This window comes from Protopterus annectens, chromosome 1.part0 (genome assembly GCF_019279795.1).
Source record: "Protopterus annectens isolate FY-2018-M chromosome 1.part0, PAN1.0, whole genome shotgun sequence".
Taxonomy (NCBI): domain Eukaryota; kingdom Metazoa; phylum Chordata; order Ceratodontiformes; family Protopteridae; genus Protopterus; species Protopterus annectens.
The window spans coordinates 1,370,603,629-1,370,620,144 of NC_056725.1; positions in this window are offsets into that span (position 1 = coordinate 1,370,603,629).

Sequence of the window (16,516 nt, forward strand, 5' to 3'; positions counted from 1 at the left end):
CAGTTATCCCACTGAGCTTTAACGACATGATAAACCGCTATGTCTGCAACACATTTTATTCCGCTTGCATTTTTCAGTAAATGTTACAAGAACCACTGTTAATCAGTTATCCAACCTCTGAAAGCACCTTTTATTCAACTGTCCTTATTCAGTAAATGTTATAAAAACAAAAAACATTCTGGGAGGTACTACACTGCTAGACCACCTCACTTTCTAATTATTTGCAGTACTGGTGCACAGCAGCAGTGATGAATTGAATTATACAAACTAATTTTAAAACTGCACCATGCAGTGTAATATTCCTAACAGCTTTATAATATCCTCATTTACTATGTTGAACTATATTCTATTAAACAAATTGTATAACTTGCTTTTTAATACACTTGCTGTGTCCCGGCATTGTTTTGCTTTTACTTTTAAATAATTCTGTCGTAAGGGTCCACACCGAAAAATAAAACTACCTCTTTGCATTTACCTCATACATTAAAAAAGCTGGGTAATAATATCCTTAATATCAATTCATAACCTTTATTGTGAATACACTTAATGAATACTGTTGATAAATATACGTGGGATCTATTACACTGAACACAATTAGAGCAGTAATCGGCACCTATATATTTAATTTGGTTCCTGATTCCACACAGTACTTGCCAGGGTTGCCTAGTATCTTATAAACATGCTTTTTACATTATCTTACCTTGTTTATTAACACTATTTATGTTTTTATTTTACATAATAAACGCTATATTTAACTAGCGTTTCAATATCCTTGTCTCCTCTCATATCGCCTAAACATTGTACTAGTTAGAGAGCTCTAAGGTAGCATCAGGTAAGGTCCATCAGGGATAGGAATCTTGCAGAGTGTATACAATCCTGTCAAACCAAAACTTCTATCAGGAATAGGAGCCTTGTAGTTAATCTACAATCCTATCTAACCATTTTCTGCATGTGTACTTCATACTTCGATAAATTTGGTCCGGTATTTGTTTTAAAGTTCTTGGGTCTTTCTGATGACATTCTTTAAAGTACCATATTTATTTTAAATAAGGTTCATACTTTAAACATTTAGTTTCATTCCGATTTTCCATCTAAAACGTGAAACTTATTGCCACAAGACAGCTAATCTGTCTTCAAAAGTCATGAGCGTGTTAAAAGCAGGGTTTCCTACCACATATTCTGTTAGGTACTACACTTTTAAACAACCACACCATTAACTAATACAATTACCTACCTGAATGGATTAAATGTGTACTTTAGTTAATTAAATACATTCTATATGTTTTTAATATGAACAAGTATTATTATTTCAGTCTAATTTGCATTTTTCTTCTTTTAATAAGGTTTTTCAGATCTCCAAGCCTGGAAACCTGCCTTCGACTTCGCAACGGGGGAACCTTTGAATAGGCGGACTTCCAGATGCACCACATCAAAACCGTACCCTCAGCAGCAACAGAAGCATTTCCTGTTCATTCGTGGGAGAATTCAGTTCGTGAAAGCTATAAAACGTCGGAAATGCTTCGTGAACGATCAGGAGCTACAAAACAGGTACTTATCTGATAAACAAGAGGCATGGAAGACTGAAACCTAAAACAAAGGATTAAGAAGCCTTGAGTTGCAGCAAAAAACAAATCCAACCTCTGGTGTTATGTCAGTCGGATCGGAGGGCCAGATTAACTTTCTGATGCAGGCAGAGACTTGAAAATCTTCAAAAAGGTAGATTTTGTTTCTTTTTTTGTAGAAACAGAATATTTGGAGCCATCGACTGTAAAAATTAGTGTGTTAGGGTACTTCATTTGAAATTTAATCTGCTTTTCAATGAGAAACTTGCAGTATGAAGATAATGCTTGTCTAGCTTGTCTTATTTGCAGAGGCAAATCCTGAGCCAAAGAAACTTTATTATTGTTCCACATAATGTAACCTCCGTTCTTTTTTACAGTTAATATTATTTTGTTTACATATTGGTAGTTGAGAATTTTGACATACACTGGTCTTGGTATATTTGAAGCCTGCGATTCCCTCAAAGCTCTATGGGCTCTCTCTATTATTATTTGTTTAGCCATGTCAGAGTCATTGAACAGCATTGCAAATGTTTGTGTAATGGATGGAATTAAGTCATTGTATTGAATAATTTCCGGTATCCCTCTGATAATTATATTATTTCTCCTGGATCTCTCCTCTAAATCCACAATTTTGGCTTGCATAAAATGAATATCCAGTTCATGAGTATCAGTTTTTTTAGCAAGCAATGTTATTTTGTCTTCGTTCTCAGATATTCTAGCTTCAGTTTTATCCATTCTTTTGAGAATTTGACTACAGGAAATGCCAAAAGATTGTACTTGGTTAGATAGCTCTTTCAAAGCTTCTTGAATAGATAACAAAGCAGTTTTGATATCTTCCATGTTCGCCAGTTGGTCCGGTTTATTTTTAATCCCTGATTTTGGAAGTTCCTGTTGTTTTGTGATTTTCTGCCTTTTCAAAGTTAAATCTTTTTCTGGTAATTGAAGTTCTGACAGTTTGGTTTTTGTTGTTGTTATATCCATGCTTTTGTCTTCTTTTGACATTATAAATCAGTACTGCACTTTACTATAGCATAATAGTAGATAGGCCAAGTTTGCTGATCAGACAGTTCTTTTGTTTGACACTCTCTTCAGAGTCAATCAATCAGATCTAATCCTGTTGAATTCTTTAATTCCCCCAAGTTCATTCACCTCTCAAACGATACTTGGATGGAGTAGATTTAACTTTATCCAAAAATTGTTGTTAAATAGCTCATAGTATAGCTTCAGGTTTATATTTTCCTCAGGATATATGAAGAGCTGTAGATATGCAGTGTTCACAGAATGGCAACCATCTTTGAAAATCTGAAAGAGATCATTCTAAACTTCCGAAGAGGGTATAAAACACACTCTCCACTAACAATCCACAATGAAATAGTAGAGAGAGAGTGGAAAGCACAAAATCTTTCGGGGTACATATCACAGAAGACCTAACATGGAACATTAATACTACTGCCATTGTAAAGAAAGCACAGCAGTGCCTTCATTTCCTATGAAAGATGAGAAAGTCAAACCTCCCCTGTCCAGTCCTTACTATCTTTTACAGAGGTACCATAGAGAGCATACTAACCAACAGTTTCACGACCTGGTATAGTAACTCTCACCTCAGACAAAAAGGCCCTTCAGAAAGTGGTTAAGGCAGCAGAGACAATCATTGGAACCATGCTCCCTGCCATCCAAGAAATATACTTGTCGCAATGTCTCAGTAGGGCCAACAAGATTATCAGACATTACCCACCCTGCCCATGGACTGTTCATCTATTTATCTTCTGGTAAATGCTACCACAGTATGAGATGAAAAACAGCCAGATACAGCAAGAGCATTTTTCCACAGGCCATCAGACTACTAAACTCATACTAGCTCAACACAGTGCCGAACTCTGAAAAGGCTGTTGGAATTCCCAACATCAGTATCACATATTTTTGTGTAATAACTTTGGTGCAATAATCCCACTGGGATTCTCTTAATTCATATTTTTATGCAATCCATGGAATAATGATTACAGCAGTCCTAAATGTGCAATATTGATTACCGTGAACATTTCCCCTTTCTGTGCAATTTTTATGTATAGTTAGTTAAGAGTCTAAGAAAATAATATGTCATGTCAGTAGTAGCTGTTGTAATACAGATTGTCTATATGTGAAAATGGCTCCACTTTGAGAAGGAGAAATGAAATTTCATTCAGTGATGCACAAGTTCTATAATCTGAATGACAATAAAGTTTACATCAATTTGACATTTATGAACCCAGTATATTCTCATGGCTTCATACATCAAAGCCAGTACTGTGCTCCCACAACAATGTCACCTACTGATCATGTCCCCTGACAGCTTGTGCCCAAGGAAGCTGCCCACTTTGCCTTGTTCTATTTACTTATTTAATTATTTATTGTATTTGTTATCAGGAGTGCGTGACTAGGCCATTCAAAATCCCTGTTCAGCAGAGGACCAGGGAGAAAAGCTCCATAATGTATAGAAAAACATTTATACAGTACACCATAGTTGAGCTACCATGATAACTAAAGTTGTTTTAGTGGCTTACTGCTGACTGGGGCATTGAAGTGCTTGACCCATGTGAAATTCTAAATATGCTGAGGTAACCCATGTCAAATAGGGCAAGGTGTCTGTAGTATCAGTAAAGGACTTCACCACTATTAAAAAACATATTTTCAGATCTACAAGGTATATGAGGTGAAAAGAGGCACTCTACATCTTGCACTCTTTTGTGGGATCATGAAATTCAGTTATTTTTTGTTAGGTTTACCCCCCCACAAGCAATATTTTTTGATAAGGACTCAAGTGTCCCACAATATGTTTATTCTCCCAGGGCACCAAATAGAAGAAAAAAAAAACTGCTATGTCACTGAGTTGGTCTCATATTTTACAATAATTTGTTTTGGTCTAGCTCAGTACCCTGCTGAAGCCATTTGAATCATGTTGTGCATTCTCTCCAACTTAAAAGATGACTTGAGCAGCCCAAACCATCATACCAGGTGCCTGAACATGAATCTGTCACAGTCGCTAGCTTCCATTTTCTCCAGTACTCCACTGACCCTCAAGTTATTTCTCCAGGCATGATCTTTATCACTGGTCTGCTTTCCCTGTACACTTTCTACTTTTTTATTTACTTTTGACCAGTGTCTCCTACAAGACTATGCTCTCTTGTGGCAATATTTGAATTGAATCTGAGTGGCTACTCAAAGCTTCATCCACTATTCAATATTTTAACTATTGAAGCACACATACATCTTCTGGCTTGCCATTTAACCTCACCCACTACTCTCTGGATTTCTCACAAAATTAAATCCAGCAAGGCAGTCTGAAGCTATTACCACAAAACCCATTATTGTTTGGCATGTCTCAGAGCTGACAGTTATCCACACGGTTCAAACTATTCTGAAGGGCATTTGACGTTTGAACTTTTCCTTACAATTTGTATCCCCTCCCCAGATATTTGTTTAGTTCATCTCTACCCAGTATATTCCTGGACTTCATGATTACTAATTTTTAATTAGTGGTAGTGACCCCAGGGAGCTCCTTTGTTTGGAAGACATACAGTAGCCCCCATTAAACTCAAGATTTCTGAAAAGTTAAAGTTGAGATAACATATCAACTATGGTTATTAATACACTTTCTGAATAATGTGAAAATGGCGGTCTGTTATCTCCACATCATTAATAGTAGGGGAACCAGTGTTTTGTATCTTTTGGATTGAGAAACCCCCCATCCAATGTTTTACATTATGATCTACAGTAGTCACATAAGGACAATGAGCATTATGGGAAAAAGTGGACACTCTTGCTTAGGTATCATAGAAATTAATAGCCAGATTAAAGCACCTATGCCTTTTTAATAGACTATAAGCAATTCAGTTTGACATTGTACAGACAAACGATCATGGTCTACTAAAAAATCTGGATACTGGCAAACTCATAAAGAGATTACAATCTACATTCTAAGCTATTGGCTGGAAGGAAGAAATGCTAGCTAGGTCCATCTAAGATCTGTTCTCTGTCATAGCACTAAAAGCTCAGCAGGAAGGGAGAGGTTGATCTAGACTAAGTTTTGTATTATTTATGATTAGAAGCTATAATAGGGTGTTTTTCTGTAATAGGTGATGTATTTCCATCTGGACCTTTTCCTCCTATAATGTGAATGCATTTGTAATCATGATTTCTTAATATATAATTCATAATCATGTCTTTTAGGAAAAGATGAAAATTATGAATCAATGTCAACAGATCAAGAATGGAATGTAGGCCCAGATGGATGCATATAATATAGGCACATATAATACGGCAACCATTGTGTAATATGCAGTTTTTTAATAAACATATATGTACACACACACACACACACACACACACACACACACACACACACACACACACACACACACACACACACACACACACACACACACACACACACACACACACACACACACACACACACACACACACACACACACACACACACACACACACTGTGGTGATATTTTCATCCATTGGTTGCTCTATCCAGTACTATTGTGGACTTATATGACTTTCTGTTATACTAGTGGAACATTCATCCTAGCTGTTTCCTTTTTTGTGCTCTGTGGATTTTATCTGGTTTGGTTGCAGTTGGGAACAATGGCTGAGGAACGTGTGGTCAGTAAAAGGGTTAATAACGTGGCCACACAAGATATAGAACTGGATTATATCACAAATCCTATACCTGGAACAACAGAACAACCAATGAATAGATTCCAGGGTCTGATGAGCAAGAAAGGTAATCTGGTGCTATCAAATGAAATCAATATAGACAATAAAGACAATAATGAGAATGATAACGATGATATTGATTATGCTGTCTTTCTAAGAGAAGCAATAGACTAGAAGATGCTTTATATAAATTGAAGAAAGTACATGCCCAATGATATTATTTAGAGACCTGTTTAAAATATAAAGTTATTCCGAGAGGGTTAAGGGTTTTGAAAATGCCCAATCAGGGAGAACGATTACCTGAATTGCTCAGTAAATGGCAATAGCTCAATTTAGAACTGAGCTTTAATTACATGCAGCTCTTACTTGAATCCTCTGCTAAAGAAGAAGAAGAAATACTAAAAACACAGCATCAATGGGACCGGATGGTGTCCTCGGCTGTGTGCTACACGAGCTAAATGAGGAATTAAACCCGCACATAAGGCAGCTGTTTAATCTCAGCCTTACCACAGGATACGTGCCCAAGGAGTGGCGTACGGCAACTGTGGTCCCACTCCACAAAGGCGGTGCCTCTACGGACCCTGGTAATTACCGCCCCATAAGCTTAACAAGTCAAGTCTGCAAAGCTATGGAGAGGATCAGAATGGAGCTCATAAACAAAGATATAGGGGACTTGCAAACATTGGACCTGACCCAGTTTGGCTTCGTCAAGGGCAGATCATGCCTTTTGAACTTGGTCGACTTCTTCGAAACAGTCACCAAGGCCATTGATGAGGGAAAGGCAGCCCATACAGCCTACCTTGACCTTGCAAAGGCTTTCGACACAATACCCCACTCAGGTATTGTGGAAAAACTTACCAGCTTAAATGTAAACCCATATGTCACAAGATGGGTTGCAAACTGGCTTAAGGACAGAACCCACAGGGTTAGAGTTGCTGGCGCTATGTCAGACTCCAAGCCGGTCACAAGTGGTGTCCCACAGGGCTCGGTCCTTGGCTATTGTTCGGCATCTACTTCTCAGAAGTACAGGCCAACATGGGAGGACTTTGCTGACAAAGTTTGCATACGACTGCAAACTGGGCCATAGTCGTAAGAGCATCGGACATGCAGATCCTTCAGAAGGGACTCACAGAAACAGATAGCTGGGGCCAGAGCCATGGCCTGAAGTTAACCGCCAAAAAATGTATAGTCATCCCCTTCGGGAAAAACAAGGTAACCCCAAGCTACCATATAGGTGGCAATCCACTAAGCACAGAAGAGGTTATCAGGGACCTGGGGACCCAGGTTGACAGTGGCCTTTCTTTTGACACTCACGTTGCTAAAGTGGTTAGAAAGACCTTCTACATTGCCCACCTGATCATGAAGGGATTCACATCCAGATCTAGTGAGGTCATTGTTCCCTGTACTCTTCACTTATCAGACCAATGATCGAGTACAATGCCCCATTCGGGATGTATCTCACCCGACATCTGCAGCAATTGGAGAGACCCCAAAAGTTCCTCACCAAAAGGATAAAGGACTCCAAAATCTGTCATATGCTGCCAGATTGAAGAAACTCCAGCTCTATTCAGTTGCATACCGTCTGCTCAGAGGTGACATGTGCCTGACATACAAGGCTATGTCCAACCCGGAATTAATGGACATGCTCCACCTCAAAAAATCCAAATCCACCAAAACCACTAGAGCAAGCGACTTAAACCTTAGCACGGATATAAATAGGACGTGCTGGAGGGATAGATTTATCACTCAGAGACTCCCTATGCTGTGGAATAAAATCCCGGTCCATGTGAGGTAGAGCACCTCGCTGGCTCTGTTCAAGAGAAATCTTGACCTGTGGATGGGAGATCGTAGGTTTACCCCGGGAATCATCTCTGTGTCACTGCTGGACAGAGGCACAACAAACTAATGGGCACAGTATTTTTTCATATAAGGGGTGGCGTAAGCCACAAAACTTTGGGCTAGGCTTATAAATGCCTTAGGGCAGATAGCCTAGTATAAACCTATGAACCTAAATAAAAGCTAACATTATACATGTGCAGCAAATACTTTTCAGCTCTCATCCACAGAGAATGGTGGATGAGAAGTGGTCTGCTATTACAGACTCTCTATTAGTTTTTCAGCGGAGATTGCTACGACAATAATTTCATAAGCTAGAAAGGGACTGTAGGGATTTTAAGGAGGGCGATGTTTTTGTATGGCCCAGAGGCACTCCAATAGGAAGGATGAATGAACATACCACCTTAAAAAATGGAGGAGCAATACACACGAATGAGCGTAATGATATCAGCAGGGACGAACGTAATGATATCATTAACGAAGAAGCGAGGGAGGTGAGAGATCTAGGTGCGCGCATGAAATCCATCGCTCAACCCCATGTAATTGTACCTACAATAACAAACCATAGAATCAGTGTAAACGGAATGGTAGATGAGAGGCGAAGGCTGAAATCACCGGAGAGGAAACGGCAACAGGTGGAAGATAGAGCAAATGTTTTGGAATCATTGGAAGCAGTGCAACAGTTTTTTCACACTTCACCAATAAAACTACCAAATGCAGATATAGAGAAACTGTTTCAGAGAGGGAGGTAGTACAGCTGGAATTGAAACAAGCGGAAGTTACCGACAGATTCCCCGGTGTTGAACGCACCCAAGAAAGTTTGGAGGAAAGCAATATAATTTGGAATATCTCCTCTCGACCATTGACTTATGAGGAAAGAGTTATACTGGAAAGGGGACTATCATTTATTCCGGCACAGAGGACAGAGGTAACTGATAGTAGAATAGACTTGCATATGTTTGCCAGAAATGTTTTTCTTAAAATGTTATTTAAAAACCACAATGATGGAAATACTAACAGCGTCATCTTTAAGAAACCGAGTACTTTTCTTCCACCGAATCATCCACTTTTGAATGTTTTTATCGGCATATGTGAGAATGAGCTTTTTGAAGCCGTAGGCAGTGATAATAGGAAAGTAAGTAGTAACTATTTGAACTTAAACAAGAGTGAACAAAATGCATTAAAGCAGCTGCAATCAGACAGTTCAATTGTAATTAAACAAGCTGACAAAGGTGAATCTGTGGTGCTAATGGATTAAACATATTATGATACGTCAATGTTTCAAATGTTAAATGACACCACAACTTATAAGAGTATAAGCTATGTTGATATGGATAAGATGCTTAGAAAGCTGAATGGAGTTTTATATGAATGTTTATTGGATAATACTATATCTAATGAGTTGTATAACTACTTTAGGGTGGATAACCCCTTGATACCTAGCATACAGGGTCTTCCTAAAATCCACAAGGATGCTCAAAATCCACCTTTAAGACCAATTGGTCGCAACTGGTCTACAGAGCCCATCTCTATATATATTGAGACACATCTGAGACCAATAGTCGATAAAAATATCAATATTTTAAGGGATACCAAACAATTTTTACAAGATCTGTTTGATTTTAAGAATGGATATGAAGGAAGTTTGAATATGCCTTTGTTAGTCACATTAGATGTGTGTTCACTGTTTACATTTATTTCTAATGATGTTGGTCTGATATTTCTAAGGGAATACCTATTGGATGAGGGAACCTATAATGGAGATAAAATTGATCTGATATGTCTGTTGATGGAATTAGTCATATCTAATAATATCATGTACTTTGATGGGAAATTATTTGTGCAGAGAGATGGCGTGACCATGGGCACGGCCAGTGCCAACAGCTATGCTAATCTCGTTATGGCTGAATGGGAGAATAAATATATGCTACATGGAAACAAATGTCAGCAGATTTTATTCTATAAAAGGTTCGTAGATTCATAGATAACCATTTTTTGGTATGGAATGTGACTGCTGACACCCTAGAAGAGTTCTACACTGAGATAGGAAATAGCACTAATTTTTTTAAGTTTGAAATGAGTTACTCCACTGAGAAAATTGATTTTCTTGATGTCACTGTTCTTATAGATGATGTAGATGGTATAACCACTAGATTGTTCAGGAAGACATGCCACAGGGATACCCTACTTCATAGAAGTAGCATGCATCCAGGACATATATTTAAGAATATAGTAAAGGGACAAACCCTTAGGACCTCCAGGTTAACAGCCAAGGGTGACGTATTTAAGGAAGAACTGACATATATTGGATCCAGATTTAGTAAGAGGATATACGGATAGTATGATAGCTGACATTTTGAGTAAAGCCACCTCCTGGAGAGACAACATAGGTAAACCTTACTTTTCTTCTAGAGGTGAAAGGATAGAACAGCAGAAACACAAGAAAGCAAGTATTAGATACTCCACATACTATACCAGTGACATAAATATAGTGACAAATGTGATCAAGAAAAATTGGTGCATATTAACTCAGAATCCTGAGATCAAAGAGGTAATAGGCAAAAGTCCTAACTTTCTGTTTAGAAACAGAAAGTCGGTAAAAAGGATGTTATGCTACCCTAATGAGGGTCAGTGACATAGAATAGAAGGGGCCAAAGGTACAACATCTTGTGGTAATTGTAATCAATGTTTATATATAAATAGGAGTAATGAATTTATCCATCCAGACATTCAGTGTACCTATAGATTTGATGTAACAGCAGATTGCAATACTGAGAGTGTTGTTTACTTGACAATCTGTAGCCTATGTTCAGCATTCTACATAGGTAAAACCAAAAGGAAGTTTAGGTATAGGATCAGAGGACATCTACTTCATATTAGGAATGGCACCACTACAAATGCATTAGCTAAACATGTAACTCTACAAGGACTAGAACATTGCTTTACTTTCATGGTTGTAGAGAGGGTTGATCCCAATAATAGTGGTGGAGATATGCAGAACCACAGTGAAACCTCTGAAACTAGGTGGATCATAAGACTAAGGGCGAATAAAGGGAAGGGCCTCACTGATAGACTAACTTTAAGACCAGTGCTAAAGAATAGGAAATTATTTAAATGAGATAGGCCTATTAAATATCTCTGGGGATGTTAGATATACAGCTTCATGTTGTATAGATGTATTCTGCACACATAGAAGATTCATTTTTATTTTAGTTTTTTTATTTACCGTTTATATTATTGTTACACGTTTATATGTTTTTAGTAAGGTTTTTGAAATCAGCTTCATAAAAGTTTTAATGCTTATTTAAGTGATGAGATAATTAGTTATTTGTTTGATTGAATTCACTCATCTAATTGATTTTAGACTCTGGATGAACATATATTTAAAAATGGGAATGTTTGTCACATGCTTTTATATGGTCTGATGAAGTGTCATGTTTGTCATGAAAGCACTTACCTACTACAAATAAAGCCTTTTTGGGATTTACTTTTGGATTGAACTTGTCTATTTGGAATATTGGATTCATACACTGTGCTATTTTCATTCATTGGTTGCTCTATCCATTACTTTTGTGGACTTATAGTGTAGCAATACATTAGTGTTAGTTGCTAATGGATTGCAAAGTGATTGAATAGTAGTAGGGAGAAGGAAGACACAACAGAAATTCAGATTACCTTACCTAGAGTGAATATGTCACCCAGGATACACTTACAAAATGTAGAAGTAACTGCAACAAGCTATAATGGAAGTGAACAACACACATTTCTCATTTTTGTTCACTAAGAGCCAAACTCTCCTGCCTTGCTGAAAACTGTATTTTACTGCTATGTAATTTTTATTATAGATTTTAATGACAATTATGCAAAATGCCCTATAGACTGCATGTCTGAGAGTACAGAACAGATAAGGGAAGAATGAACACACTACAAAGAGAAGACAGAGCTGGATTGGTGCAAACAATATTCATAATGGCTTATGTGATCACTCATTGCACTAAATATGTAAGCAGCACATGTACGAGCAAGTGAGAGTGTATGAATGTATATGTCTTTTTGATGCTGTGGAGCAAATGGGACTTGCTTGTATGCATGATGATTTGCATTCATGCTGCAAGTTGTTTCTGTGGCAAAGACAGATAAGACACCCCCAGTGTGTTTTGTAGTTTCATTAGTCTGACAGTTCAAATCCAGACTTGTATACAAATCTGCAAAGTATGTTGAAAAGTATTTGTAATGTTATGTCCACACCTTCAGGTTCCCTAGCTACATGGTTACCTTTTTATAGCACAGATTCAGGCCTGTGAGTATGGAGAATATGCAAATGAGGTGTGACTTCATTAGAAGTGCTGAATCCCAAATTCTTGCTCTTTGTAGCAGATGTAAACAAAGTTCAAGCACTCCCACAGTGCTTGTTGCTGATGGATTGCAACTGTAAATGATTACAGGTAGGGAGAAGGAAAACACAACAGCAATTCAGACCCCCTTACCTCCAGCCAGGGTAAATATATAAAGTGTAACAGTAATTGTATCACAGTTTTAAATTTAAGTAAGTAGAAGACATTTCACAGTTTCTGTTCAGTAACATCCAGCCTCCCTTGCATTTGTTGAAAACTGTATATTATTGCCATTTAATATTGTCACACATTTTAAGGAGAATGATACAAAATGCCTTACAACCTGCATGTTTCAGATTGCTGCTCAGGTAAGAGAATAATGAACACCATGCTGAGAAAAACAAAGCTGCATTTCTGCAAACAATAGTCATAAATTGCTGTGTTATCACTCATTGCACTACATCTAAAATTAATACATATACAAACAACTCAGAAGTGTGGAAGTGCCATATATCTTGTTAAAACTGTGGATGATTTTAGACTTGCTTGTATGCACAATGATTTTTAATCTCTGCTGCAAAGTTGTTTCCATGGCAAAGAAGGATAAGACACCCATACTGTGTTTCGAAGGTTCATTGGTGTGAGAGTTCAAATCAAGACTTGTGTAAAAATCTTTAATGTCTACTAACATACATTTTGTGGTGTTGCTTGTTTTATAGATTTCTTTTCTTTATTTATTTATTTATTTTTTTTTTAATACCAGTATGGATAAACACTAATCCTCCGTGTAAGACTAAATAAGTCTTACTAGGAAACCGCAGCCTAAGAGTATGATGTCAGCACGTCATGCATATTCATGATGGTGTGCTGACTCAACTCTAAGGCTAACACGGAGCATGCACGAGTGCAGGGGGCATGTGAGACTGGCAAGCAGTCCAAATATCCACACCCCTGCAAGTGCCTAAACTGCAAATGTCAACTGAAATGAGTGAGTCCGCTCAAATGTCTACATACCCAACACAACAATCCCCTACATTCTAAATCCCTGTACAAGTTTAAAATGTAAAGCCTTCCTTTTTTTTTATTATTCCTAATATAGCTGCCCGTATTTGCTCTTGTATGCATTGGTTTGCCCATTGCTTAGCTACAGTTAGCAGTGTAGACATCGAAGAGGATAATAAACTACTTATATGCAAATTAAGCCAAATAGCAATAGCGTAGTGGTAGAGCCTTTGCACAAAGAGGAGGCATTCCTGGTTCAAGTCCAACCACTCCCCTTACCATTTTCTGTAGGAAATATGTGCATAAAAATAATTCCTGACATTTACCTTTTAAATTTTAGTAAAATGCATTGAAATGGCCTATGTGGTAGTGAACGATATTTTATATATATATATATATATATATATATATATATATATATATATATATATATATATATGTATATATATATATATGTATAAGAAGGTGGAATGGTGATGCATACTGATAAATGCATAAGTAATGTATCTTAAACAATGTGAAGCACTGCTAAGCAAAGTTTACTAGTATTAAGCACAGTTAAGTATAATTGCTCATAGCTTAGCACTGCTTTAACTAGTGCAATGGCTTTGCGCAGAGCTGCGCATCACGCCAACTAGCGCAAACAAAACATGTTTGCACGGAGCTACGCACCGCGCTAACTAGCGCAACGTCAGACAACGTAGAGCAACATAGAGCAACGTAGAGCAACATTGGGCAAAGTTGAGCAAAGTTGGCTAAACATGGCCACACCTCCTAGCCTGTCTGGCCAGTAGTAAAATAAAAAGCAATGACAGGCATCGAACCCGGGATACTGTGCACCATAATCATAGTACTAAACCACTAAGCCATGACAGCTTTACATATAGATGCAATTCCAACACACTCATACATATCAATGGAAGTTTACCCATTGCTAAGCAGGTTTGCTTTTAGCTGAGATTTTTCAAAACTGGCCAATCACAAATAAGTGTGGGAAATGAGGCATATTTAAGCTCCATAGGTGGGAATAATTGCCATAACTGGTTGTAGCTCCCATCTGCAGACAGTATGGCTGGTGTTGGAGACGGCTCTCGTTTTCAAGCGCAACGGTGGGGCATTGAGGAGTCAAAAGTAATGGTTTGACTCCTCGCCCATCATCATGATGCAAGACTCCTGTAGGGCCAGTTTCAAGGCACTGAGTACAAAGCGGAAGCCTGGAACCATCTAGCACATGATCTCAACAGTGCCACAGGCATCCCTCAGACTGATGAGCAGGTCAGACACCACTACTCAGACCTTAAGAGATGCAAGGAGGACTGACTAAACCAGTGAATACAGGAGGCCCGTGAAATGGAAAATACCCCACTACTGAGTATGTAGCCATGGAATAAAGTATGTAAGAATTGCTATTGTAGTCTATATTATGGATAGGTATGTCTCAATATCCCTTCATTTACTTCACAGCTGCAGGTGTCAGTGCTGCGAATCAGCAAGCCTATGCAGATAGGCTGCTAAGGCTGCTCCACCAGGCAGGTTAGTGATTATTCTTCATGTGCTGTCATATAAAAGAAGTGAGAGAGCATGAAAAAGAGTGTTATAACCCATTAATAAAGGTATAATAAGTCTTGAATAACTTCTCTGCATGTACTGTTATATAAAATAAGTGAGATAGCGTGAAAAGGTGTTGTAACCCATTAATAAAGGTATAATACATCTTGAATAAAAGTCCTCTGCAAGCACTGATATATCAAATAAATGAGAGAGCCACTAGAAAAGTGTGTAATGTAATTAATAAAGGGATAATTCCTGAAGTGTGTCCGTGTCACTTTCTTCGATATGTTGTTGTACCCTTGCATTATAGAAATAGTACTGTTGTATTAAGCGCAGTCAACCCACACATGGGTAGGCCCATATAAAGTGGATGAAGGGAGTGCCAGTAGCTGTTAAGCATGTATACAGTCCTCAACTGTCAGTTCATGGCCGGCATGTACAGGTTAATCTGGCACACGAGTAGCTTGTTATTGTGTTCCCCAGAAATGTCAGTGTGCTGCTAGAAATATAGCGGGCTGTTAAAATATACCTGATAATGTCAGCTGAACACATCCAGATATGTAAATATATAAATATAAATGAAATATATAAATTTGTAGCAGTAACATCTGCATCCTGGACAGTTTCGATGTCAGATACAGGTCAGGCATATCAAGAACTAGCAAAGCCCATTTCACAATTTAACAGACATTGCCTAGTGTAATAATACATGTAGGGGATATATAACTGCAGTCAATAGGAATGTAGTATAAACTATAAGTATATATTAGTTGTTAATGGAGGTATCTTTTTACACCCTACTGTATGTGCATAAGCAATGCAATTCCACACCTTAATGGGTATGTCTAATCTCATAACATTTGTTGGGACACATGTCCTATTGGTTTATAAATATCTGCATTTATTTTGATGCATGTGCCCTGTTCACATACCACAATCTTGCTGGCCTGTTGCCACCAATCAATCCTGCATGCTGTTGGAATGTCCACTGTTGTTCTATATATGCATGTGATATGCTTGCTGTGCAATTGTTGGAACTCTGGTGTGGTGGGTTAATGGGAATACTACTGTATGCTGTTACAACTAAATTGGAATGCTGTTGGCTATTACTAACCAATACTGTCATTAAATCCTCCTAAACATAGAACGTATGGGATGGCTGGTCCCAGCGGACCCACCTGTCCCACCTCAGCTGGCAATGGCACCTGGCACCAGCAGGTCTGATGCCCAGCCCAGGATCCCCTCCTTCGTTGGTCCTGTGCCACCTTCAGGTGGAAGCGCTGCAGGGGATGGGGCTCACCCCCCATGCAAGCTTGGCCAGAGGAGGGCCACCTATCACCCTCTGAATGGTCTGGGCTGTGGTGCATAGGGAGATCGAGCGTTCAGTTGCTGATCCTCTACACCAGCTCGAGGCAAGAGTGGTGCAACACACAGGTGAGCCTGCCCCTCCTACGCAGTCCCCAGCACAGCCACCTTCTGGGCTGTGAAGGTGCAGTGGTGACTGCCCATGGGTGGGGATCTCAGTTC